This window comes from Dermacentor silvarum, chromosome 4, assembly GCF_013339745.2.
Source record: "Dermacentor silvarum isolate Dsil-2018 chromosome 4, BIME_Dsil_1.4, whole genome shotgun sequence".
Classification (NCBI taxonomy): Eukaryota; Metazoa; Arthropoda; class Arachnida; order Ixodida; family Ixodidae; genus Dermacentor; species Dermacentor silvarum.
In genome coordinates, this window is record NC_051157.2 from 110,542,854 (window position 1) to 110,567,801 (window position 24,948).

At 46.8% G+C, this 24,948-nt stretch overlaps 1 protein-coding gene across 1 annotated transcript in view; it reads left to right on the forward strand.

Annotated features, from left to right (window-relative positions):
* The window catches only part of LOC125945000 (isatin hydrolase-like), a 73,131-nt gene that overhangs the window by 8,942 nt on the left and 39,241 nt on the right, over positions 1 to 24,948 (forward strand). The window lies entirely within an intron of this gene.

The following is a 24,948-nucleotide window of genomic DNA, read 5'->3' on the forward strand; positions in this document are numbered from 1 at the left end:
CCTCTCTATATGGCTTTCATAGATTATGAAAAAGCATTTGATTCAGTAGAGATACCAGAAGTCATAGTCATTGCGTAATCAAGGAGTAAATGAGGCATACTTGAATATCTTGGCAAATATCTACAACGATTGCACAGCAACTCTGGTTCTCTACAAGAAAAGTAGAAAGACACCTATCAAGAAAGGGGTCAGGCAAGGAGACACAATCAGTCCCATGTTGTTCACTGCATGCTTAGAAGAAGTATTCAAGCTTTTAGACAGGGAAGGCGTAGGAGTGAGAATCAACGGCGAATATCTCAGCAACCTTCATTTGCAGATGACATTGTCCTATTCAGCAACAATGGAGACGAATCACAACAAATGCTTGAGGACCTTAATCGAAAGAGTGCAAGTGTGTGGTTGACAATGAATATGCAGAAGACAAAGATAATGTTCAATAGCCTGGCAAGAGAACAAGAATTCAGGATCGCCAGCGAGCCTCCAGAGTCTGTAAAGGAGTACGTTTATCTAGGTCAATTACTCACAGGGGACCCTGATCATGAGAAAGAAATTTATAGAAGAATAAAATTGGGCTGCAGTGCATACGGCAGGCATTACCAAATCCTGACTGGGAGATTACTACTGTTGTTGAAAAGAAAAGCATACACTCATTGCATTCTTCCGGTGCTAACATATGGGGCAGAAATTTGTAGGTTAACTCGAGAACAAGTTAAGGGCCGCACAAAGAGTGATGGAACGAAAAATGTTAGGCCTAACGTTAAGAAACAGGAAGAGAGCGGTGTGGATCAGAGAACAAACCGGGATAGCCGGTATTCTAGTTGACATTAAACGGACAAAGTGGAGCTTCGCAGGCCACGTAATGCGTAGAATGGATAACCAGCGGACCATTAGAGTTACAGAATGGATACCAAGAGAAGGGAAGCGCAGTCGAGGACGGCAGAAAACCAGGTGGAGTGTTGAAGTTAGAAAATTTGCAGCTGCAAGTTGGAATCAACTAGCGCGAGAAAGGGGTAATTGGAGATGGCAGGGAGAGCCCTTCGGCCTGCAGTGGACATAAAAAAAAATTGGCTGATGATGATGAAAGCAATAACCAACAAAATCTTGCAAATTACGCGTTCGAAACTACACGAAAAGAGGGAACAGTTGAACGCTTCTAAAAAAGCTTTTCGATTCATTAAAGAATTGGGCGCTTTACGGCATGAATTTTTTGCAGTGAGGATAATTGTGTGGCGTTTGTCGTTTCATTGCGTAATTCCATAGAGAACAGAACTGTTAACTGGTACATCTATAGCGGTAGCACAGGTGTACGTGCAAGCACGTACGTCTCAAAGAGTTCTAATCAATTGGTGTTCGGCCGCGAACACGCCCCGCAAGTTACGGGCGAAAGTATGGGGTTATCCTGCGGTTTAAACTGGGTGAAGCCGAGCTCCTTCGCCGCAGCCTACGCGTTACCTAACCGCATCTTGAGGCAAAGTTCTCTTACGGGCGGCGTGATGCCCAATCTTCTGTTCGCCTATGTAACGACGTTGTAGTCGTGTATACGTCCCGGGTGTCATCTATGAATCCAAGACTGACAAATAATGTTTTTGCACGTACAGTTTAATGGCGTTCTTGAAGTGGGGGTTGCCATTGTTCACCAAAAATCATTTAGAATGCCATTATACGCGGGAGACTAGATGCATGGACTAGCTTAACGTCCCGAGGCAACACGTGGGCTATGAAGGACGCCGTAATGGGTTGGCCTCGGAATAATTTTAATCACATCGGGTTCTTTAACGCTCACCTGAATCCAAGTGCACGATCGTGTACACATTCTGACTCCCTTCGGAATGCGACCGGGAATCGAACCCGTGATCTCGCTCATAAAGCCTCATTAAGACCCGTATAGTTATCAAAAATATTAGAAGCGTCTTCGTCGCACGCAATGCGCAATCAGTCTTTCTGCACGCGCCACGAATGTCTCGAAGTTTGAGGTTGAGAGCCGTTGTACAAATGTGACGCAGCGTTCAGAGATTTTCTGCGCGACGAATATCGACTGTAGTTATATAAATCACTGCTGCAAGTCCTCAGGAACATAGCAAACTAAACACATCGGCGAAACAAGCCACGGAGTTAATCTTGCAGGAAAGCTATAACGCAAAATGATTCCAAACTGTTTTGATTCCAAACTTCTGACGTCAAATTTACGTAACCACCGACGCAAGCATCGGGCGGTGACCCGCAGCGTTGTCTGAACAACCCAATCAAACACTGTCCTCGTTTATAGTAGGTCACCTTTGTTCGCTTTCAAAACCAATAACATTGGCTACACTAAGCAGTTTTTCTTACCTAATTCACTGACAGGAGGCGAGGAGCACGCTCTAGTGGAGAGGGTATCGATGGGGCCGAGCCAGCACAATGAAAATATATAACCGCATGAAGAGGGTGGTGCGGGCTTCTCGGATTGGTCCGCTTCACCTTACTTAGCTTGCGGTGGCAGGTCGAAAATCGCGGCGGCGTGCAACGGAAGGATAAGAATCCTGAGCAAGGAAGAGTTGGCAGAGCGATGTCGTATGCATGCCGAAAGGGATCGATAACGTCTTAATGCCACGCAAAAAGATTTATCATGCGCAAATGAATACATGCTCACCGGCAGGTGCGAGTAGCGAGGGCCTGAGCGATCGGCGGGCAGCCATCTTCTATTCCTTCTGAACGGGGCAGTCTGTGGCTATTCAGAAATATTTTCGGTTTTGTTAGGCATATTAATGCATTTGTTTCGCGGTCACGTCACTTTGACGTGGTGAGTTTTCGCGGTTTTGTGAGGTCGCGTGGCAGACAGGCGAAGTGGGCGTAGCCAGAAAACATTGGACCAATAGCAGAGGGCTAATGGTGAAAAGGCGTCGAATCAGGAATAATTATTTTTCTTTTGTGCGGTTTAATCATGCATAATCAGTGTGTACACGTTATATCAGATGGGGAGCTATCGCGGTTTTCGTGACGTCGCGTGAGACAGGCGAAGTTGGGAGTGGCCCGAAAATGTTTTGGCCAATCGTGGAGGCTGATTTTAGAAATCGGAATCAAAAGAGTTTGGAATCATTTTACGTTATAGCGCCCAAGGTCACTAAAAAGGATGTTTCTTCACAGCTGCGAATTGACAACCTGCTTGACTTTCTCCAAGGAGCTACGTATTTTTGCTCGATCTACCTCCGTTCGAGCTATTGGGAAATCGCAGTGGACGACAATGATCGTATAAAGACAGTGTTTATAACACCGGACGGTCTTTATGAATTCAAGGCCATGCCGTTTGGTCTGTGCGACATTCGAACGTATGATGGACTTCCTTCTTCGGGACTCAAAATGGTCCACTTGCCTATGCAACCTCGGCGATCTTGTCGTGTTTTCATCTACTTTTTCAAGTCACTTGCAGCGTCAGTCAGTGTTTCTCGATGTGTTCGGGCGAGCTGACCTGCAGTTGAATTCCTCCAAATGCAATTTCGGTCGCCATGAAATTACATATTCTTGATATAAGCGCGAAGAAGACACGGACGGAGGCGGAAGAAGACAGGACGAGCGCTTCCGTGTCTTCTTCGCGCTTATATCAAGAATATGTTACCGTACCAACTCGCCCAACTATCCATTCTTATGAAATTACAATCCCTAGGTACCTTGTTGACGCTGCATGTATCAGGCCAGACCCCGACAAGGTTCGTGCAGTGGTATATTTCCTCGTACCACGTTCCATCCATGACGTTCGCAGCTTTGCTAGCCTCTGCTCTTATTTTCGACGTTTCGTGAGAGATTTTGCAACTATCGCCTGGCCACTTACCGAACTTCTTAAGAAAGATCACCATTTCTCCGGGAGTCCTTCACAAGCTTCAGCTTTTATCATGCCAATAACCCTATTCTGACACCCCCTATTCTGGCTCACTTTGATGAAGCCGCCCATACGGAGGTTCGCACCGATGCAAGCGGTCGTGGCATAGGCGCTGTTTTAGCACAACAGCAGCATGAACACAACCGAGTGACAGCTTACGCCAGCGGTTATCGTTCGAGATCCGGGCAGAACTACTCCATCACCGAGACGGAATGTCTCACTCTTGTCGGGGCCGTCGCAATATTGCCACCCTACCTCTACGGCCGACAGTTCTCTGTTGTCACTGACCACCATGCACCATGTTGGCTTTCATCCCTGAAAGATCCAACTGGCGGCTTCGGTCGCTGGGCTTTGCGGCTGCAGGAGTACTCCTATTTCGTCATCGACAAGTGTGGTCGATTACATCAGGATGCGGATTGTCTATCCCGTCACCCGGCAGACCCTCCCGACTGTGATTCCGGCGACACTACAACAGCCTGTGTCATGCAGATCTCGAATCTCACTCATATTGGAGCTGAACAAATGCGTGATGTCGCACTGCAACAACTTATTGCACGGCTGGAGTCTTCGCCTTCAGAGGCCGACTTCCGCATCTTTTTACTCAGGGGCGGAGTACTGTACTGTCGCAGTATGTTCTCTGATGGCCCCGAGCTGCTGCTTGCTATTCGGGAACAGCTGCGGCCGACCGCCATTGCTCCACTTCATGACGTACCCATGGCAGGTCACCTCGGCGTTGCTCGTACATATGACCGCTCGCGCCGCCGATTTTACTAGCCCGGCATGTATCGGTCAGTGCGCCAGTACGTCTCTTCGTGCGGGCTCTGCCAACGCCGAAAGAAGCTCACCATGTCCCCTTCCACCCCTGGACATCCCGAACGCGCCTTTCTTACGCGTCGGTGTCGGCTTGCTTGGCCCTTTCCCAGTGTCTTACTTGAGGAACAAAGGATCGCCGTCGCGACAGATTACGCCACACAGTGCGCGATCACGCGCGCCCTCCTTACAAGCTGTGCAGCTGACGTCGCCGATATTTTGTTGCGCGATGTTATAGTCTACCACGGTGCCCCTAAACAACATCTTACGGACAGAGGTCCGCAGTTCCTGTCACAAGTAATCGCCGACATTCTTAACATCGTGCGCAATCCGGCACAAGCTCACCACCGCTTATCATCCCCAGACTAATGGACTCACAGAACGCTTAAATCGCACGCTCACGGACATGTTGTCGATGTACGTGTCCTCGGATCACCACTATTGGGACGTTAGCCTTCCATTCGTGACGTTCGCCTACAATTCATCACGCCACGATGTCACCGGTTTCTCTCCATTTAATTTGCTCTTCGGCCGTGATCCAGCTTTGTACATGGATACCCTGCTGCCTTCTGATACGTCTACCACCACTGAGTATGCCCTCGATGCCATTGCTCGAGCTGATCACAGCCGTCAACTTGCTCGCCACCGATTAGCCACATCGAAAGCAAGACAGACAGCTTTGCACGACAGGCATTGCCGGACCAACCATTTTCCGCCAGGTTCCGTCGTTCTCCTTTGGACTCCAACGCGCCTAGTCGGGCTCTCAGAAAAGCGTCTGTCACTTTACACAGGCCCTTACCGTGTTCTTCGACAAGTCACCGACCTCACCTTATGAAATTGCACCCATCAAACCCCGAAATCGTCGACTCGCCGCCCACAATGCGAAATTGTGCACGTCGTTCGGCTCAAACCGTACTATGTCCGCGAACATTAGCCGTCGTCCCCTTGTTACTTGCTTATCGTGTCCCTGAACAACACCGAGTCGGTTCCGTTGGGGGGTTGTGTCATGGGACCGTTAGCCAAGCGCGCGCACGAGAACACAGCGAAAGGAAGACGATGAAGGCGCGCCTCGGCTCGGGTGTGGACTTCGCCATATTGCCTGTTGTGCGCGCATATATATAGGCTCCTGTAAATACATATTTTACCTCGCGCTTTCCTTGTTGCAATATCATTTAAATGTGTTACTTCACCAAAAATTACACAATCACCAGAAAGGAAATGAATATGTGAGGAAACGCTAGACGGTAGGTCATTAATTTACGCACGAAAGAGAAGAGGGCCATGTACGGACCCTTGTGGTGCACCAGAGAGCACGGCTTGCCTCCGAGTCAAAGTGTTACTCGAAACGTAGTTAGAGAGACTAAATAAAATAAATTAAAAACTGTCAGCCCTTCCACTGGGGTGGAGATGGAAGACCAGCAAAGCTGTACTATGGTGGGAATTATGTACATATTACCAATTATGACTATTAAGATGTGATGGTGTAATTGGTTATTTGAACTCCTAATCAATGATAAATATATATGATCCGGTGGCTTTCATTTATTTCGTGACCACAGGAACCCTGGTCTTATGGTCGCTACGGTACACCGCCATAGAGTGTATGACAAAGGTTGGCACGTTCTTCATAAACACGTCACCAACGCCGCGCGCGTTCGATGCGAACGCGGGAAAAACGCCGTCGCCGTCAAAAACAATTCTGCGCGTTGTTTGTGTGACCGCACACAACCGCTTTCAAAACGCTGGCGTGAGTAAGCGTGCCAGCAGCAGCGGGCGAAGGTTCATGTGGTCTATCGCTTCAACGGAAACTGAGCGACGAAAGCACAGTGCATACAAAGGTAGGAACCGTGTTGCAGATCGCTTTCAAGATACAGTTTGCCTCCGCGCTGTCTTCCTTTCGCGTGGGAGATTGAGTCGCCAGTTCCCCGCCAGTCGTTGCGTTGTTCTTCCGAACGAACGGCACGCGCCCGGGCCATGGCGAGTCGTCAGGGCAACTGATAAGAGCGCTAGCGCAATGTCTACGTGGCGGAACGGCTAAATGCCGTTGTCGACACTGTTAGGGGAGAGGCGGGCGAGAACCCCGGGAGAGTCGTCGGCAGTGGCTGGCAGGGCTGCGCGCATGCGCCGCAGTGGGAAAGCGGGCACGCACACGCACAGTCTCGGGTGCCTCGATGCCCTCCTCGCCCACCGCTCCCCTTCCTTTGGGAAGTCGCGTTTGCTTTCGGTCGTGCGCTTGCTCCCAGTGAAAGCACGCGCCTCTCGCCCTCGCGCTATTTAATTCATTCGCATATACAGCATACGGCCAGTGAGAGTTTTAACACTTAAGGGCCCCGTGTAGCAGAAAATCCGGCGTCGGCAACCGGCGTCTACTTGCGATGACGGCTCGGTGGCTTAGAAAATCATCCCCAACCACCCCAACGGAGCAGGCCCTCCACGTGGTGCAAGGTGTTGGTGAACAAAAATTGAATTACTCACAGCAAAATCCGTCAGAAAAATCGTAAAGTACGACTTTACTATTCGGCTTCGTATTCGCCGTCGGATTGTTTACCAATCGGCGTCGGATTGTAATTTAAATGTACGAGAAAACCTAATTCTGCTTCGAGGAAACTCAAACACAAACCCCTTTTCCTGCATTTCTACCAGACCAGCGCGCATCGGGGAAATAGCATACAATTAAAATAATCAAAAAAGGCGCTAGGGCCGTGACATTTTAATGTAAGAACACTTATATTGCCCCTGAAAAAACGTTATTTCAGCAATGCATTTCTGTTTAAAATTGAAGCCGACTTTAAGGGGATCGGTGTAAGCTTGGTATTTGTAAGCTGGTTTTCCCATGTTCAGTGTTGCAGTGAATGAAGCCTACTTGCCGCATGCGAACAATGCGATGCGAACGGGTTCCGATAACGCTATCGCGTTCTACTCTTAAAGGCGAAGCTTAAGCGTCCATTTTTTTCTATATCCGGACGCGACCATCGAAGAGTAACCCCTAACAGCTTCGTTGTGACAGTCATTTCATGCACGTAACTTAGTGCCAGCGTTAACTAATGCAGTTTATGCATTAGTAGGTTGTTAATTTGTCAAATGCCATTGCAAAATTTAAAGATATTAAGCTACCTGCTAGGAGGGATGCTCGAGTATGAGACTGCTTAAATGATACTAGTTTTGTCTCACATGAGTATTTCTGAAGCCGTGCTGGACATTGCTTAAAAAAAGTTGAATGCAAGAAAGTTAGCGAGATACGAGAATAAGATGTGCTCTTAGATTTCGCAAGAGATACTGGAAAATGAAATCGGGTGGTAGTTAAGTGGGGAATGCTTGTTACTCGATTTGTAGAGTGCAATCCCCTTACCAACTTTCCACTGGGCTGGCAGAATACCTGTGTGTAAAAACTGTTCAGATATCTTGGTTAGTGGTATAGCAGATATGACAGTGGTGCCCTTCAAGAACTTGGGGCTAATAGACTCACAGCCTGGCGAGGAGGAAGCGTTGATTTTTTTTTTTGACTCTGGTGACACCAATTGACTCACTTGCTATTAAAGGATAGTTGGAAGACTGTGAGTCAAGCAAGGAAATGCTGGACATTCCAGAAAAGTTCTGCACAAAAACTTTATTTAAAACCAATGCCCATTTGGTAGATAGAACAACGCTCTTTGTGCATTCTGGCGAGCTTATCGCTGGGGTTTATAATGCACCAAAATTCCTTAGTGTCTCTTTTTAGTATCGATGGCAAAGTGTTACGAAGAAAATTGCGTTTTGCATTTTTGAGCGCACTAACGTAATCTTCCGAGGCAACTTGCTCGATTAGTCAGCGAGTGGGGTTCCAACTAGCTTTACGTGTTTTTCACAGGCATTTTTTTTTGCGTGAGAGACGTTTGAATTCGGTGCAGCAGCACGGCGTGTTTAGATTAGGGGCCACAGGGGTAACGGGAATGCATTTATTTGTTAATTCATTAAGTTTAACAACGAACACATTAAAGTTTATACTTAAATTGCTGTGGCTCAACTCTTTCCAAAAACACTTCAAGAAATTTGCGCAGCAGTTCATTGTTTATTGCTTTGAAATCAGTGCACTATGTTAGGAATTGGTTTATTTATTTTGTTTGTACTTCTTAAATGTGATAGGCTCGATAATAAATGGCGATGTATTTATTTATTATTTCATTAGGTTTAGAAAGCAACATGTTCATGTTTACCAGTAAATTGTTGTGGTCAAGATCTCTTGAAAAACACTTCAAGAAATTTGCACAGCTCATTGTTTATTACTTTTAACTTAGCGCGTTTAGTTGCGAACGATTTTTTTTGTTGTTTTGTAGCTTTTAAACGTCAGAGGTTCGATATTAAATGACAATAGACTGTCATCGCTGAAAGCAGGCTTGTGGGTGATTGTTGAAATTAAGTCTGGGCTAATTCTTCAAATGAGGTCCAGAGCGTTGGCGGCGGATGAAATCGTTCTCGTAGGCTCTTTGATAAGCTGTAAGATGGAAAAACAAATATGCAGAAATCAAGGAATTCGTTGGCCAAAGTCGAAAACTGCTGTAGAGCTGGGGGGGGGGGGGGGTCACAGCTACATTTAATGTATGAAATATTGCATTCGCCATTCAAAAATAAAGGTAAGGCTGGCTGTCGGGATGAAACAACGGTAGTCACGTGGTGGAAGTAATTTATTTAAACCATGATCATAGCCTACATAGAGGGGCGGATCCAAGATCTGAGAACCAACAATATTCCTTGTTCATGAGTACTTCTACCCTCACCATTATGGTAGAAAAGAGTTCCACGTGCATTCATCAGAACCTATGAATGGTACTGCAGCATCATAAGTCTACTTTCGCGCCCACGGTGTCTTGTGAGGTGCGATCTGCTGATGAGTTGGCATAGTAAAGGGAGTGGCAAGCGGTACCATGAGAACGCTTAATTAATGTACAGCATATAGTAAAGAAGATGACCAGCAACTGTGCACAAGCAGAGGCATTGTGTGCTAATGCTCGAGCTTAGAGACTGCGATTGGTGGATTGCTTTGCGCATCCCTTGTTCAGTGTTCAAAGCAAGAGAGAAAGAGAGAGAGCGAAGTCATAAGCAAAGCCAGGGAGGTTAACCAGGCTGAGTGCGGTAGGCTATCCTGCACATGGGAAGGGGAGAAGGGCATTGAAAGGGAAGGAAGAGATAAGTTCGCACTTTGCACTGGTACACGCATGATCGAGCGTTCATCGCTGAGTCAGTCACAAGTGGTCATACAGGCCGGTACATTTGAGGAAACGCAGCCTCATGTTTCTGGATTTGTGCGTAGCAGACGTACGCGACCAGGGCCTTACAATGTTCCCTTCTGCGAAAGACCTGTCACCAAAGTGTCCTAAAGCTGCCCGAAGGGCAATGCTGTCATCTTCGTAGGCTGGGCAGTCACACAGTAGGTGTTTGATCGTCTCTTTAATTGCAGCACATGTGTTAACATGGGCTGCAATTGGCACTCTATTACAATTGGGAATGAGTAGAGGTTTGTGAAAGAAACGACTGGTCGCAGGCGGCACAGTAACGTTTCTTCCGGTCGAATAAAACCACGTAAAAGTTGTAACCTCATATGTGGATCCATGGAATATAGGCACCGGTTGGCGAAGGTTGGTGCATTCCATTTTCTTAGAGTAATATGGATGGGCAAGACCGCTGAGGTGTTGCTCTGCATCCGTTCTAGACATTGGTATCGAGGTGCTTTTACGTCCTCCATTTATGCCTCACGGGCAGCTTTAACGGCAACACTTTCATTGCCAGTAATGTTACAGTGCCCAGACAGCCACTGAAATACTATGTTGTGGCCTCTGTCCACTGCTTGATGTAAGTATAGTCGTATCTCTACCACCAATTGTTCATGTGTGTCGCGGCGCAAAGCTGATAAGAGTGATTACAGGACTGTATTTGAGCCTCAGAATATAGCCCCTATTTGAGATTTGGTTTATATTGACACGTATACATGTTTATCTTTCACCGGTGGCCGCTTTCCACCGGCTAAAAATGTTAAACGTTATCGCTCGGCGCAGGACGCGCCTGTATCGGAAGTTTCTAGAACGTTATCGATGCTTCTTTCCGTTGCCTGTTTTCACCGACGCTTATGTTATCTGATTGTATGACCGACGCGAATTGTCAAACTTTCTGGAAGACACGCGGGCATCAGGGATTAATCTCGAACCTTCGATGACTCAGGTATAAAAGCCGACGCGCTTCGCCGCTGATCAGATTTTCGACGATCGCCGACTGTGTTCGCCGCTATCGTTGTGTTTTGAGTGTAGCTTGCTTTTGTGGGCACCAATAAACAACCCGTTTCGTCATACACAGTTTTACGACTGTTTACTTCAGCGTCACTACTACGTGACAATATGCGGGAGTTTCTTCAACTCTACCAGCCTGGAACTCCTCTCGAGGCTACCTGTAACGATGCAAGACGCCAACCAGCAGATGTTCCCGTCGCCATCTGTCGTCAGCGCTGGCGCTCTTCGCTAGCAGGAAACTGCCATCTTCAGTGGAACGAATGAGAACTACGTTGAAAATTGGCTGCAGTCCTACGAGCGGCTGAGCGCTTAAAACCACCGGCAGAACTTTATAGATCTTAACAACGTTATAGTATACCTGGCGAATGTGTCCGCAAAGTATCGGTAAAAAATCATGGTGCGTATTTCCGAACGTGATCGACGTTCATGCTATCATTCACGGAACGCTTAAATCGCCCTGCTGTCCGCAAAATGTGAGTCTAGCTTCGTTTGCGTGAATGCGTCCAGCTCACGGGTGAAACATTTACCAATTATACAGAAGACCTCGTCGATCTGTGAAAAGGCGTGAATAATAGCATGCAGATAGGGGAAGAAATTAAGCACATTACAAAAGCTATTGACGACACTTTTCGAATTAATTTGGGCTGTGTTACTTTGCCGACCTTATTACATTGTGCCAGAGCGAGGACAAGTTACACAAGTAGTTGGCTTTGAAGTGGCGCCCTTACATGTACGTTGTCTTCCTCTCAACGAAATTGTTCGTTTGCAGGGATACATTTGAACAGGGAGACGTGGCCCAATTGTTCGCGAAATTGCCCAACTGCCCCGAATGCCGTTCGCCCAGGAGCCTACTATTCCTTTGGCACCCACTCTGCCCAATGATATTCAAGGGGAGGTTGCTGACACCCTGGCGGCAATGCGCCGTCAGCAACTTGTGGCTGCAAGGCCAGGCTAAGAACATAGCTCGGAGAATATAAACGCTGCCTTGTCATCGTATGTGCTCTTATGATACAGCATATATGTTCTTTTCAAGGGACCAGTGGTCATTAACAGTACGTCGTAGTACGTGGCAGTATACCGTTAAAATATACCACGATCTTTTTTACTTCAGTGCGAATAGAATGCTGCGCGTGAGCTATGCTGCTTACTGGGGACTTGTAGGCCCTGAATTGAGAGCATCCAGCACTCGCACTGAACTTCGCGCTGACGAAGTATGCAGCTCAACTGCCGCATTCGTCGTTCCAGCCAAGCAGGTCAGATTTAAATTCAAATTGCTACATATGACTACATCTACGTCAGCAGAACTCGCAGCCCCCATGCAGCTGTGACCTACGTCACCGAAGAGCCGGCACAGAAATGGGTCATATTTTGTGACTCTAAGGTAGCTCTACTTAGTATCAAGTCTACCTTACATCACAGAACTTACGAGCCGGTGATATCCGACATCAGGGAAGTACAGCAGCATGCTCTGGAAACAGGCCAAAACATAATATTTCAGTGGATTCCGACTCACTGTGGCATCGTTGGCATCGACTTTGCTGACAGCGCTGCCCGGTCAGCCCACGAAGACACCCAGACGCGTCCAATACCTTTGGCGAGGACGGACACTGCCAGGGAACTTCGTCTGCTTGCACACATAAAGTCACAAGCTTTCTGGAGTTCAAGTGACATCAATTGCCGATTGTACGTGTAAGCTGGACCCCTTGCTACGGCTACAACTGCGATCTAGCCTTTCCCGCGGCGGAACAACCTTGCTGTGCCGCTTCCAGCTGGGAGTGGCGTTCACGAACGCTTACTCATATCGTATATGGGAATGACCCAGAGACCGATGTGCGACTCCTATAGGTGCGATTAAACCATTTAGCACGTATTGTGTACATGTCCTCTCCACAACGTACAACGCCTCTCTCTCAGCACAACTTTAAACCGCCTTGACTCGAGACCGTTCTCTGAGTCAAAGATATCCATACCGTGGCTACACCCGTCATTGGCACAAAAGGCGATTCGGACACTAGTACACTACTTGAAGTGCACCGGTTTAAGAGACTGTTTGTAGTGTCATTGTACATCGTCCCATGTGTACTCAGTACTCACTCTCTCTCTCTCTCTGTTTTTCTATTTATATCCCCCTTTCTCTTACCCCTAGTCATCATCAGCCTATATTTATGTCCACTGCAGTACGAAGGCCTCTGCCTGCGATCTCCAATTATACCTGTCTTGCGCTAGCCGATTCCAACTTGCGCCTGCAAATTTCTTAACTTCATCGCCCCACCTAGTTTTCTGCCGTCCTCGACTGCGCTTCGCTTCTCTTGGTATCCATTCTGTAACTCTAATGGTCCACTGGTTATCCATCCTACGCATTACGTGGCCTGCCCAGCTCCATTTTTTCCGCTTAATGTCAACTAGAATATCGGCTATCCCCGTTAGCTCTCTGATCCACACCGCTCTCTTCCTGTCTCATAACGTTAGGCCTAACATTTTTCGTTCCATCGCTCTTTGTGCGGTCCTTAAAAGGATACGGGCACAAAATCTGAAAATTTTACGAAAATGCTGAAAAGGAATCCTCAGTGTGTGATAACACCGAAAAAAGAGTAGTCACCTTGCTTATTTTTGAGCCGATGGCTTCATTTTTGGCGTTTTTGTGAGCGCGCGCCTCGCCGCCTGACCCACGGGAGTTGGAAGGCATGACGTCACGACACCCTCGTCGGATAGCCAGCCAGCCTCGTCAGATAGCCGTGATCATTCGAAGCGCGCCGATGCCGCCATCGTGAGCATGGATTCCAGTTCTGGTGCTTCTACCAGCGATGAGTACGCGTCTGAAGACGAGGACCATTCCAACTTGGCAAGAAATGTTACCGCTTATGGTTACGAACCTTCCGCGTCAAGCGATGAAGAAGAGCAGGCGGCCGTGGAAGTGCCAGTCAGGTTTTCGCGAACCATAGCGCGAACATTTCGCTCTGCACCAGACACTTACTTGTGCAAGAATTATTTGTCATTTCCTCTGTAAACTTGCTTTTTCAAAAGCGCACGCAGGCGAGGCAGCTGCGAGGTACTTCAGCACTGCGTGAATGACTGAATAGTAGTTTATGCCGTCGGCGTGAGCAACTGCTGCGAGGTATTAGTACCTCCGAGACTCTCACGTCCACTTCGCCAGCCGCCCGGCAGATGGCAGCACCTGTCTGGCGTTCTCCCTAGTTTTTCCTGCTTTTATCCTGTGGAGAAGCAGAGCTGCGTGTGTGTCTGCCCCGCTGCAATGTAGGACTGATCTCGTGAGTCGCGCTCGCTAGCCTTGTATTCTTTTACTATGCTTTGCCAACATTTTAAAAGACATTACTGCCTTCGTGCCCATCCTCGGGCATCTCGCTCCAGCCTTGCCCTCACACTGCTCTAGAAGGCTGCAAGAACAGTACTGACATGTTTTCGCCTCCTCCTTTCAAACGAGCCGCTGATAATTTCTGCCTTACGTTCTCGTGAGAAGACCGATGGCACAGCGTCAGGCTTTAGGCGTTCCCTTCTGAGTGGCATGCCGAGGCTTTTCAGCACAGCCGGGCTGGTGACATAATCATCGTCGACGAAGTGGTCCGCGCAAATGAAGTCATTTTTTAGAGGTCTCCAGGCTGGGCGTGATGGCTGACAGGCAGGTATCCAAAGTTTACACACCTTCTCGTCTCTGGGAAACGTGTGCGACGGCGTGTCACGACCGACGATGCTGTTATGGCACCAATGTCTGGACATTTCCTTCCGCCGCGACGAACGCGTCAATACCAAGCAACGATAGCGGGAAGGATCATGTAAGAGGCACCACCTGCATGGAGCGCCGTAGGGGATAATGTTTGAGACGGACCACGTGCGAAGATCGCCGAAAGGGGTTAAACAAACGCTGCAAGGGACCGAAACCCCTGGAAACAATGCGAAGGCTGTGGCCGACCTTGGCCGCGGGCGCGCGCGGGTGGTTGTTATGATTACAAATGTCAGCTTTTGCCGGCGGCCGCTTGGAGCCAACGTACAACAGAAAATCGCAAAAAAAAAAGATGTTTCTCGTTCTTTTTTTCAAAGCAGCTTGTTTAGTCGTTATCTTTAACAGTTTAACTTTTGTTCCGACACAAGAAACCACCCGCCAACTTTTTTGTTTGTATCCCTTTAACTTGTTCTCGAGCTTCTTTTTTAACCTCCTAGTTTCTGCCCCATATGTTAGCACCGGTAGAATGCAATGATTGTACACTTTTCTTTTCAAAAACAGTGGTAAGCTCCCAGTCAGGATATGGCAATGCCTGCCATATGCATTCCCACCCAATTTCATTCGTCTTTAAATTTCTTTCTCATGATCAGGGTCCCCTGTGAGTAACTGACACAGATAAACGTACTCCTTTACATACTCTAGAGGCTGACTGGCGATCCCGTATTCTTGTTCCCTTGCCAGGCTATTGAACATTGCTTGTCTTCTGCATATTAATCTTCAACCGCACTGTCACACTTTCTCGGTTAAGGTCCTCAGTCATTTGCTGTAATTCGTCCCCATTGTTGCTGAATAGGACAATGTCATCTGCAAACCGAAGGTTGCTGAGATATTCGCCGTTGATCCTCACTCCTAAGCCTTCCCAGTCTAAGAGCTTGAATACTTCTTCTAAGCATGCAGTGAATAGCATTGGAGAGATTGTGTCTCCTTGCCTGACCCCTTTCGTGATAGGTAACTTTCTACTTTTCTTGTGGAGAACCAAGGTAGCTGTGGAACCTTTGTAGATATTTGCCAATATATTTCCGTATGCCTCCTGTACTCCTTGATTACGCATTGCGTCTATGACGGCTGGTATCTCTACTGAATCAAATGCTTTTTCATAATCTATGAAACCCATATAGAGAGGTTGGTTGTACTCCGCAGATTTCCCTATTACCTGATTTGTGACATGGATATGATCCATCGTAGAATATCCCTTCCTGAAGCCAGCCTGTTCTCTTGGTTCGCTGAAGTCAAGTGTTGCCCTGATTCTATTGGAAATTATCTTGGTGAATATTTTATCAAATACTGAAAGAAAGCTAATGGGTCTATAATTCTTCAATTCTTTAACATCTCCCTAGCTTCTTATGAATGAGTGTAACGTTGGCGTTCTTCCAGCTCTCTGGTACACTTGAAGTCGTGAGGCATTACGTATAAAGGGCCGCAAGCTTTTCAAGCATGATATCTACCCCTAGTGCCGGGTAGCAAACGAAACGCTCATCTGATTGACCTCCCTGCATTTCCTTTCCTTGCAATCTCTCTCTTGCCAGGAGTCCGTGCTGTGCACTCTACAGCGTGGCACTGAATCACTTGAAGCCGCTCCGCCTTCGGCCAGTGGTCGAAGTTCCCGAATATCGTGGGCCACTAATAATCTGATCATGGTTATGACGTAGACGTGGTCACTGCATCGTTGTCATTCCAGCTTAGTCATCCGACTCTTGTCATGCCGTCGTGGTCACGCCATCGTCATCATGCAGTTGTCATGCATTCGTTGTCACGACATGTTCTGGACGCCATCGTCGTCTTCCCATCATCGTTACTATCATCGCCATGAGAGTGTCAGCGTGCACCTCGTCATTTCATTGTCATCATGCCGTCGTCATCACGCTGCCGTTATTATACCATCTCATCGTTTAGGAATCTTTGTCTCAATGTCGTCATGGTTTGGTCGTCATACCGCCTTTGGCTTTGTTTCTTCCTGATTCCGTCGTCGTCGTTGCGGTGGCGTCTTACAGTTTTCACCGTACCGCCCCGCACAACGGGCATCCTTGACAAGCGGGTGCATTAGCACAGTGGGACGATGGCGGAGGATATCGCATTCAGCCGAGGTAACGGAACTGTCACAATCACCACTAAATGTGCAACGAAACGTGGTTTCAGAAATGCGGCAAGTCGCGACAGTGCTCGAATGCTATCGCGTAACCGTTGAAAGGCATCGAGAGATAAGTTCTGCCGTAATTTAATTGTGATATCAATTATATGGGCACTCAAGGCGCATTTCTGCCGTCAGCGTCGCTGTCGTCATCGGTGTTGCCGTGAGGTTCCGTATAAAGTTCAAGGGCGATAAAATCATCGCCGCGCGCCGTATACTGCATGTTCGAGTAAAAGCGTACGTGGTTGATCTGGCGTTTGCGACTCAATCTCGCGCACGCAAGATCGGAAAGCGGGGAACAAGCGCGCCGCCTTGCGTCGCACGCAAGGCTCGGCGGCAGCGTAGGGATGGGGGAGGGGGATTCTACATCGGGCGACCGTTACGGGCGTGCGCGTCCGCCCGGGCCGCATGATTCGGCAAGGCTCCGGGGGAAGGGTAGGGAGGGAGGTGGGGGGGGGGGGCGTTTTACTCAGGGCGGCTAGGGTGAGCGCGCGCACCCGCCCAGGCCACGGTATCTTGACAGCCATTTGCGAACGGGGCCGAGTGCGCCGTGCGCTGTTTTCGCCGCTCAGTTTGCATTGAAGCCACAGACAGCACGAAGGTTACTTCGGTTGCTGCTGCTGCCGCACTTGCTCACTCCAGCGTGTTGCAGCGAGTTTCCGCAGTTTCCGAATAACATATGTTCGTGTTAGCTTGTGCGCGCGTGACACCATGCTTGTTATTGTAGTTAGTATGCTTATGTTTACAAAATTTTACGGCAGACACAACTACTACAGTTACTTCGTATAGCTGTCCAATAAATGGCTATCGCAATCGATACTTCGCCTTTAAAAACCACTGCGTTGTTTGAATCGAGGAGATTTATATCAGATATTGGACATCAAGCAATGTCTAGCATTTTACCATATTACCTTGTACCTGAATTAAAATTTTCTTACCTGCCTATTTTGAGAATTTACACTGTGAAGCTGTGCTCATCCACAGCTGCTTCATTTACAACGCTAAATATTGAACCAACGTCAACGAGTTGATTTAGCAGCTTGTGGTCATTTGACAGTCGCAGGCACATCTTGTCAAAAAGTACAGTAACATAATTTCGTCTGGTTTGGTGACATATTGTTCACTGCCACCATCGTTCTTCCCCGCGGCTGCTTCTTAGCAGATGGCTGAACTCTTTTGGTAGGAAGTGGCAACATAACATTTCGTAAGTAACGAAGTGCTCCATTGTTTTATATGTGGCAGTGTGTTTATTTTGTATTGACAATGGATGTGTTTTCGACTACCATGCCAAGATGAGGTGGTCATGTGATACACAAAACGCAATATATCTCCCATAGTCGTTAGTAATCCGACCCGTTTTACTTGTCGGGTTTTAGTTTAGAGCAGCACAATGTCGTGATGAGTGCTGCGGAATGCTGGGATGCGCAATGTTGAAACGGGCAACACTTTTCAAAAGAACTGTCTAAGGACTCGCGTGTCTCTGTGCATAAACGATTTGTCCCAGAGGACGAGCGACTTGTCCTGGAAAACACAAAAACGCAGTTTTTTTCTTAAGTGCCACTACTCCTTTCTCTTGAATGCGAAGTTCAAACTAATTTTTGGTATTTCCAGGAAAGTACCTTTGAATGTTAAAACACAAACTAGAGCACTGAATGGGCCGCTTTTGCTGGCCCGGGCCCGGCCCGAGCCCAAAAGTGCCATGTGCTTGCCCGCTCAAGCTCGGCCAGGTGTTATCAAACGTGCCCCTTCCCGGATCCGGGCCCAAAAAGTTCGGGCCCCGCCCGGCTTGGCCTAGTTTGGTTCTACCAATTATTCCTTGTGCAAAAATGGAGCATGGTCGAGATTTTGGTTATTTTGGGATAATCTTCACACACATTATTCGCGATGGCAGATTTCACTGCAACCAGGAATTTCTACTAGGATTGCTGCTGAAAAATAAAGCCAGGTAAAAAGACACAGACAAAAAATATGCATTGTTCCCCATGCGTTAAAATGTGATATGAACGCCCACGTTGCACTTTTCAAATAGCTGTGCGGCAATATAGCCAACGCATAGGTGAACACTCCCGTGCACACCGCTAGCCTTTTCATCTCACTCGCGAATATGAAATAACCATTGCATTGTACAAAATTAGAGTTCGAGCCAACAATCATGCAGGAATATAAATTTATATACGCTAGTTTATTAGCTTTCAGGATTCCAGAATACATTGCCGTTATAAACTATTTTCGCTCCATTAGATTGAAATTGCTGACATACAAGCACTTAGTGTAATCGTGCTGTTTCACAAAACGTGAATTGCTTTTTCAGGTTCAATTTAATGGCGTCAATTTCTCAGTCACCATTTAGGCATCCGTGTTTCGTATTAAGAGACAATTTTTAGTCTTTCTGCTTTTGTTTCATTGTGTAGGCTGTGAAGCAGAGTGTTCAGCCTGGACAACGTAGTCCTTCTCCCCAATCAAGTTGGGATATGGTTGCTTATATGTTCCCGTTAATTACCAGGAAACTCACGTTGTATTAAAAAAATAAGTACAAGCCAGGAACACGAGGTTTGAATCACTTCTGTTGTGAAAATATCAAACAAAGTAAAGCTGCACTGCAAGATGAATTTTTTATGCGTTGTTAATTTTTTGTAAATCCCTTCCACCAACGTTACAAAGCTTTGAATAATCCGCGTTGGCTCAAAATATTTATCTAAGAACCATGTACATTTGAAAAATCTAACTGGAATTAGTTGGACTAATTATGCAATGAACTAGGGAAGTATATGCATCTTGAACGAATAATGCATAAATTGAATGGAAACCAGTAGCGAGGTGCACTATCGTGCTAAGAAATTTTGGACATTGCCCCTTCGACTGTATCTGAACTTGTCAACAGTGTACCAGCGCAACTCAATGGGCAGCATTTTCGAAAAACTATTGTACTGAAGGCGAATGCCAGGCGCTTCTATGTCCGGGAAAAGAAGACGACGATGATGGGTGGTTGATGTTGAAGCTCTAGCTCGAGCTCGCCGGTAGCCAGACCTGCCTTTCGAAAAGCCTTCTGCAATGCGACTGCCCAGGCCTGCTTGAAAACCAACGTTTTAAGTGGCGGAGGTGCGGGGTTATGTTGATAGTGGACCTTCGCAGCCGGACGCTGCCATCAGCTTTCACCATGACTGATCCTGGCCAATCGCAAGCAGCTCCGTTACCACGGAGCAAGAAACCTCCGTGGTCCGGTACCAACGACAATCCTCTGTGCGGGCGTGCCCCGACAACGCGACCCACCTATATTTCAGTTTCAGTTTAAGTTTATTCAGACATACATTGCCTGGGTTGAAAGGACTATAGAAAGATGAACTCTTCCTGACTACGGTCTCTCCACCCATACATTTGCTCAGAAGCAGTGAGAATGCAAAAAAAAAAAACAATGGCTTTGTACATTAGAACATGACAAAAACACTTCTTCAAAAGCAGAAGTAACATCGCGAGCAGGCATCCTAAATTGTGTAACATAATCACGCAATGATGCAACAGCAATAACCCATAACAAAGACAAACGCGTATATAACCGGCAACATATAAAAAGTACAAGATCATGCAAGCGTTATCCAAAATCTAACATAACCATTTCTAGCAATGTGTAACAGAGTAGAAAGGTTATAGAACAATAAAAAAGATTTTTTATAACTCAATAGGTTATTTAGGACATAGTACCAGAGAATAAGTACATATATTGGAACATTTTTTAAAACTATGTATCGAACTACAGTTCGTGGATATAACTATTGTTGCGAATAAGGTTTGGTATTAGCTAGAGCAATGTTTGATTTTTGTAAATAGTTATGAATAACGGTAATCTAAATCGTTCGTGTCGGATATCATAGGCAACATTAGTAGGGTAGCACTGAGTCATATAACTCCTCGCGTCATTTCCAATTTCCTTGCGAATATACTAGGCGATTATAAGGTTGTAAAGTTGGTTAAAAGTAAGTAATTTAATTAGGCTTGTTAATATAGCGCCGTATGCTCAGTTGGTTCCAGATTTTCTATGCAGCGAACAGCTGCCTTTTGTACTGCTATTAACATTCAAGGTTCGTTCTTGAACTCGTATCCCAGATTAAGAGTGTACCAGAGTAACTCAATGGTCGGCATTTTCGAAAAACTATTGTACTGAAGGCGAATGACAGGCGCATTGTGACAGGTGCGCGTTATATAGTGGTACCGACGACCAGGACGTAGATGATTATATCGTAGATTATGAACGAGTGAGTTCTTGTTCAGTCTTCCTCAGGTCGAACGTCAGCAGTTCATTCGCATCGATACCGGTCAACAAGCTCCATTGCGCGAGCGCCCATACCGTGTGTCATCGATCAGCAGGTAGACGATATGCTCAAACAAGGAATAATCCAGCCCTCCTGCAGTTTCTGAACCTCGCCAGTCGTGCTTGTGAAGCAAGAGGATGGATGCTTCAGGTTCTGCGTGGATTACCGATGTCTTAATCGAATGACGCACAAGGATGTATATCGTCTACCACGCATCGACGATGCCCTGGGCTACCTACAAGGATCCGAATTCTTCTTTTCCTCAGATTTGCGCTCGGGGTCCTGGTAGGTACCCATGGCGGAGGCTGATCGCGAAAAAAACGGCTTTAGTGACGCCCGACGATCTGTTTGATTTCACAGTCATGCTCTTCGGCCTCTGCAACACGCCTGTTATACTTCGAGCACATGATGGACACGATCCTTTGAGGCCTCAAGTGGAATATTTGCCTTTGATATTTAGACATCTGTGGTATTTCCCACTGATATTGCTTCCATCTAAACCACCTCGAACAAGTGCTTGCTTGCTTCTCAGCCGCAGGACTGCAACTGAACTTGAAGAAATGCCACTTCGCCGCTCGAAAGCTTACGATTCTAGGGCACGTTGTTTCGAAGGACGGTATTCTCCCTGTCCCTGCCAAACCTACAGCCGTTTAAGCGTTTCCCAAACCAAGTACCATGAAAGAGCTCCGCAGCTTTATCGGTCTATTTTCTTATTTCCGCTGCTTTATCCGCAATTTCGCTGTCATCAAGTTGCCCTTCGAGCAAGTTCTTCGATGGCAGTTATAACCTACTGGCCTGGTCTCCTGCTTGCGACGACGCTTTCAACGAATTGCGCCGTGTCCTTACGTAACCTCCTATGCTACGACACTTTGACCCCTCTGCACCCACTGAGATCCACACAGTGACGCCAGCAGTGTCGGGTTAGGCGCTATTCTTGCTCAACGGAAAGATGGGTTTGAAGAGTAAGTCGTTACCTATGCAAGCCGAACTCTTAACAAAGCCGAAGGCAATTCTGTCACAGAAAAAGAATGTCTTGCAGAGAAATTCATTATTATTTGGGAAATAGAGAGGCACCCATTTGACGTAGTGACCGACCACCATGCCCTGTGCTGGTTGTCTTCACTGAAAGATCCATGTGGTCGCATCGCTTGATGGGTGTTACGATACACGACATCCATGTCGTGTATCGCGCTGGTCGGGAACATTCGGATGCAGACGCCCTCTCCCGTTTGCCCCTGCCTCCCAACCCTGTCTGCTTCACAAATACTACCTGCGATACCACCGCTCTCGCCATCTCTGACATGCCATCTGAGCAGCGCAAGGACCCGTGGGTTGTTTCCAGTCTAGACTTTCTGGCTGGTCAGAATCCTGCCCCAATTTCTCGCACGTTGCATCGGCAAGCTGAGCACTTTACCCCTCGGGAAGTCGTGCTGTACCGCCATAATTACACCCCGGCGGCTGAAAGTGGCTCCTCGTCATTCCCCGCCACCTGCGCTCCTAAATCTGCTCCACTTTCCATGACGACCCACAATGTGACCACGCAGGTTTCCTGAAGACGTATTCTCGTATTAGGCTTCGGTACTACTGGCATGACTTGTACTGTTTTGTTTGACAGTATGTTCTCGGTCATGTTCCTCGTGCCAGTGACGAAAGATCTGTTGCTACGTTGGCAATATCCACAGCGGACTTCCAATTATTCTCTTAATATATCTCTCCCTTTTCCCTTCTCCCAGTCTAGGGTAGCCAACCGGGTTCAGTCCTGGTTAACCTCCCTGCCTTTCATTAAATCATTTTCTATCTCTCTCTCCTCACGGAATGATGACGTTTCATTCGGCGGTACCTGGTTACTTGAGGAGTCTGTGTTTAATTTGAGTGCCTGGCCATAAAATACTCAACATAAAAAAATTGAAGATGATCTAGCCAAGGCATCGATACCGGACCGATTTTTCCGTAGTGTCCTTTGGCTGCTTAGTCACTGTACTAGATTTTGCAGGAGTGTAGTTAGTTAGTTAATTCTGGTTTAATGGCGCAAAAGCGACTAAGGTCATGCTGCGCCAGTCACAAGACAATACAAAAACAATGTTAGGGCAGTAAAAGCTGTGTTACTTTATAGTTGATGTAAATAACCAGTTTCATCTAAAAAGTTGAACAGCTCCCTGAATGGCACTAGCGGGTCGTCTCCTAATAGTAAGGTGGGATGTAAAGGTGCAAGTTATCTAGATTTTGTAAAAGTTTCCGTCTCTGTGTTTCGCTATGTGGAGATGTCAAAATAATGTGCATTACTGTAAGTGGTTCATGGCACTTCTCGCAAGTTGGTGGGTTTTCTTTTCGAAGTAGAAAATTGTGTGTTAGATGTGTGTGCCCAATTCGAAGTCGACATAAGATTACCTAATAGAACCGATCTTGGTGAGTGCATAATTTCCAGTCGCCAAGCAGGGGTTTAGTCACATCTAACTTGTTATTTATGCACGAGTTCTATTCCTGTTGCCATTTTGACGCAAGGGCCTTACGAGTCGCTTTGAGACTGTCTTTGTATGGAAGTGTTGCGCGAGTTATGCTTTTGAGAGCTGCCATGGACGCACATCTCTCTGCTGCTTCATTCCCTGGTATCCCAACATGGCTTGGGACCCAGCAGAATCGTATGGTTCTTCCGTATTTGTTACAAAAGACCATGTTTAAGATATCACCAAGTAGGGGTTCGCAGGCGGAATTTAAATTTACAGCTCTCAGTGCACTTAACGAATCAGTATAAATTATAGCATCTTTCAGCTTCTCGGTACGTACCTTACAAACATTTTTGTTGAGAATGCATTGAAATATCATTGGTCAATGTTGAGTATCGTATTGAGCATTCATTGGGAGTTTGTTGGGATATCATTGAGCAAAGTGTTGAGGGCTCTTGAATATTGGCCACTGAAATTTTATTGAAACACAATTGGGCAAGTCAATGTTGAATAGTTGTTGAGTAAGTATTGAAAGCACATTGTGCTTAGACATATCATTGTGTAATTTCTGTTGAATTTCTGTTGGGTTTCCATTGATGCAGTCTTGAAATGCTGTTGGGATTGTTCTGTTGACCATTTGTTGAGTGATTATTGACACAGCATTGAAAAGTACATTGTGCGCCTGTTGAGATGGCATTGATATTTTGAAAATTGCCACTGAAATATCATTGATATTTTGTTGGGCTTGTGGCATTTTAGTGCACTTAATTTTGAAATTCCTTTGCTATTTGCACTTGCATGCCCCGGTGCCTCTTCACATAACTTTCCCTAATCCGAACGGAAGCAAAGGAGCGACTGACATATTTCATGTACCCTAATATGTAATATAGCGTGCACTTGACACATTATTACAGTATATAAGGCACAACTGTATGAAACCTGAAGACATACGCTAGTGCCTACAGTGCTATTAAGTGTAAGGGAGCAGAACTATAGCACACATGCTGAAAAAATGTAGCAAAAGTGTACACATGCCAGTAGCGCACCCAGGATCTCTGCCAGGGCGGGGGGGTTGACAGTTTGCCAATACCATCTAAACAGCACTAATTTCGATTTCTTAACGGGAAATTGTCAAAAAATGCGCTTTTTGCGAGTGTGCAGACGTTTGCGCGTCTTACATCTAAGTTGAGGTAGTCAAATGCGTAAGGAAAGAAAAGGGGTTAAACAAAAGGGGGGGGGGTTAAGTCGGCCTCAGGGGGGGGGGTTACAACCCCCGAATCCCCCCCGTCGGTGCGCCACTGACACATGCCTAGTTATACTCGCACAATTTTTTCTGGAAGATATACAACACCACCTGCACTTACAGCATAAAAAAAAGCTTCCTGTGCCTGTACAGCACAGCACAAAGCA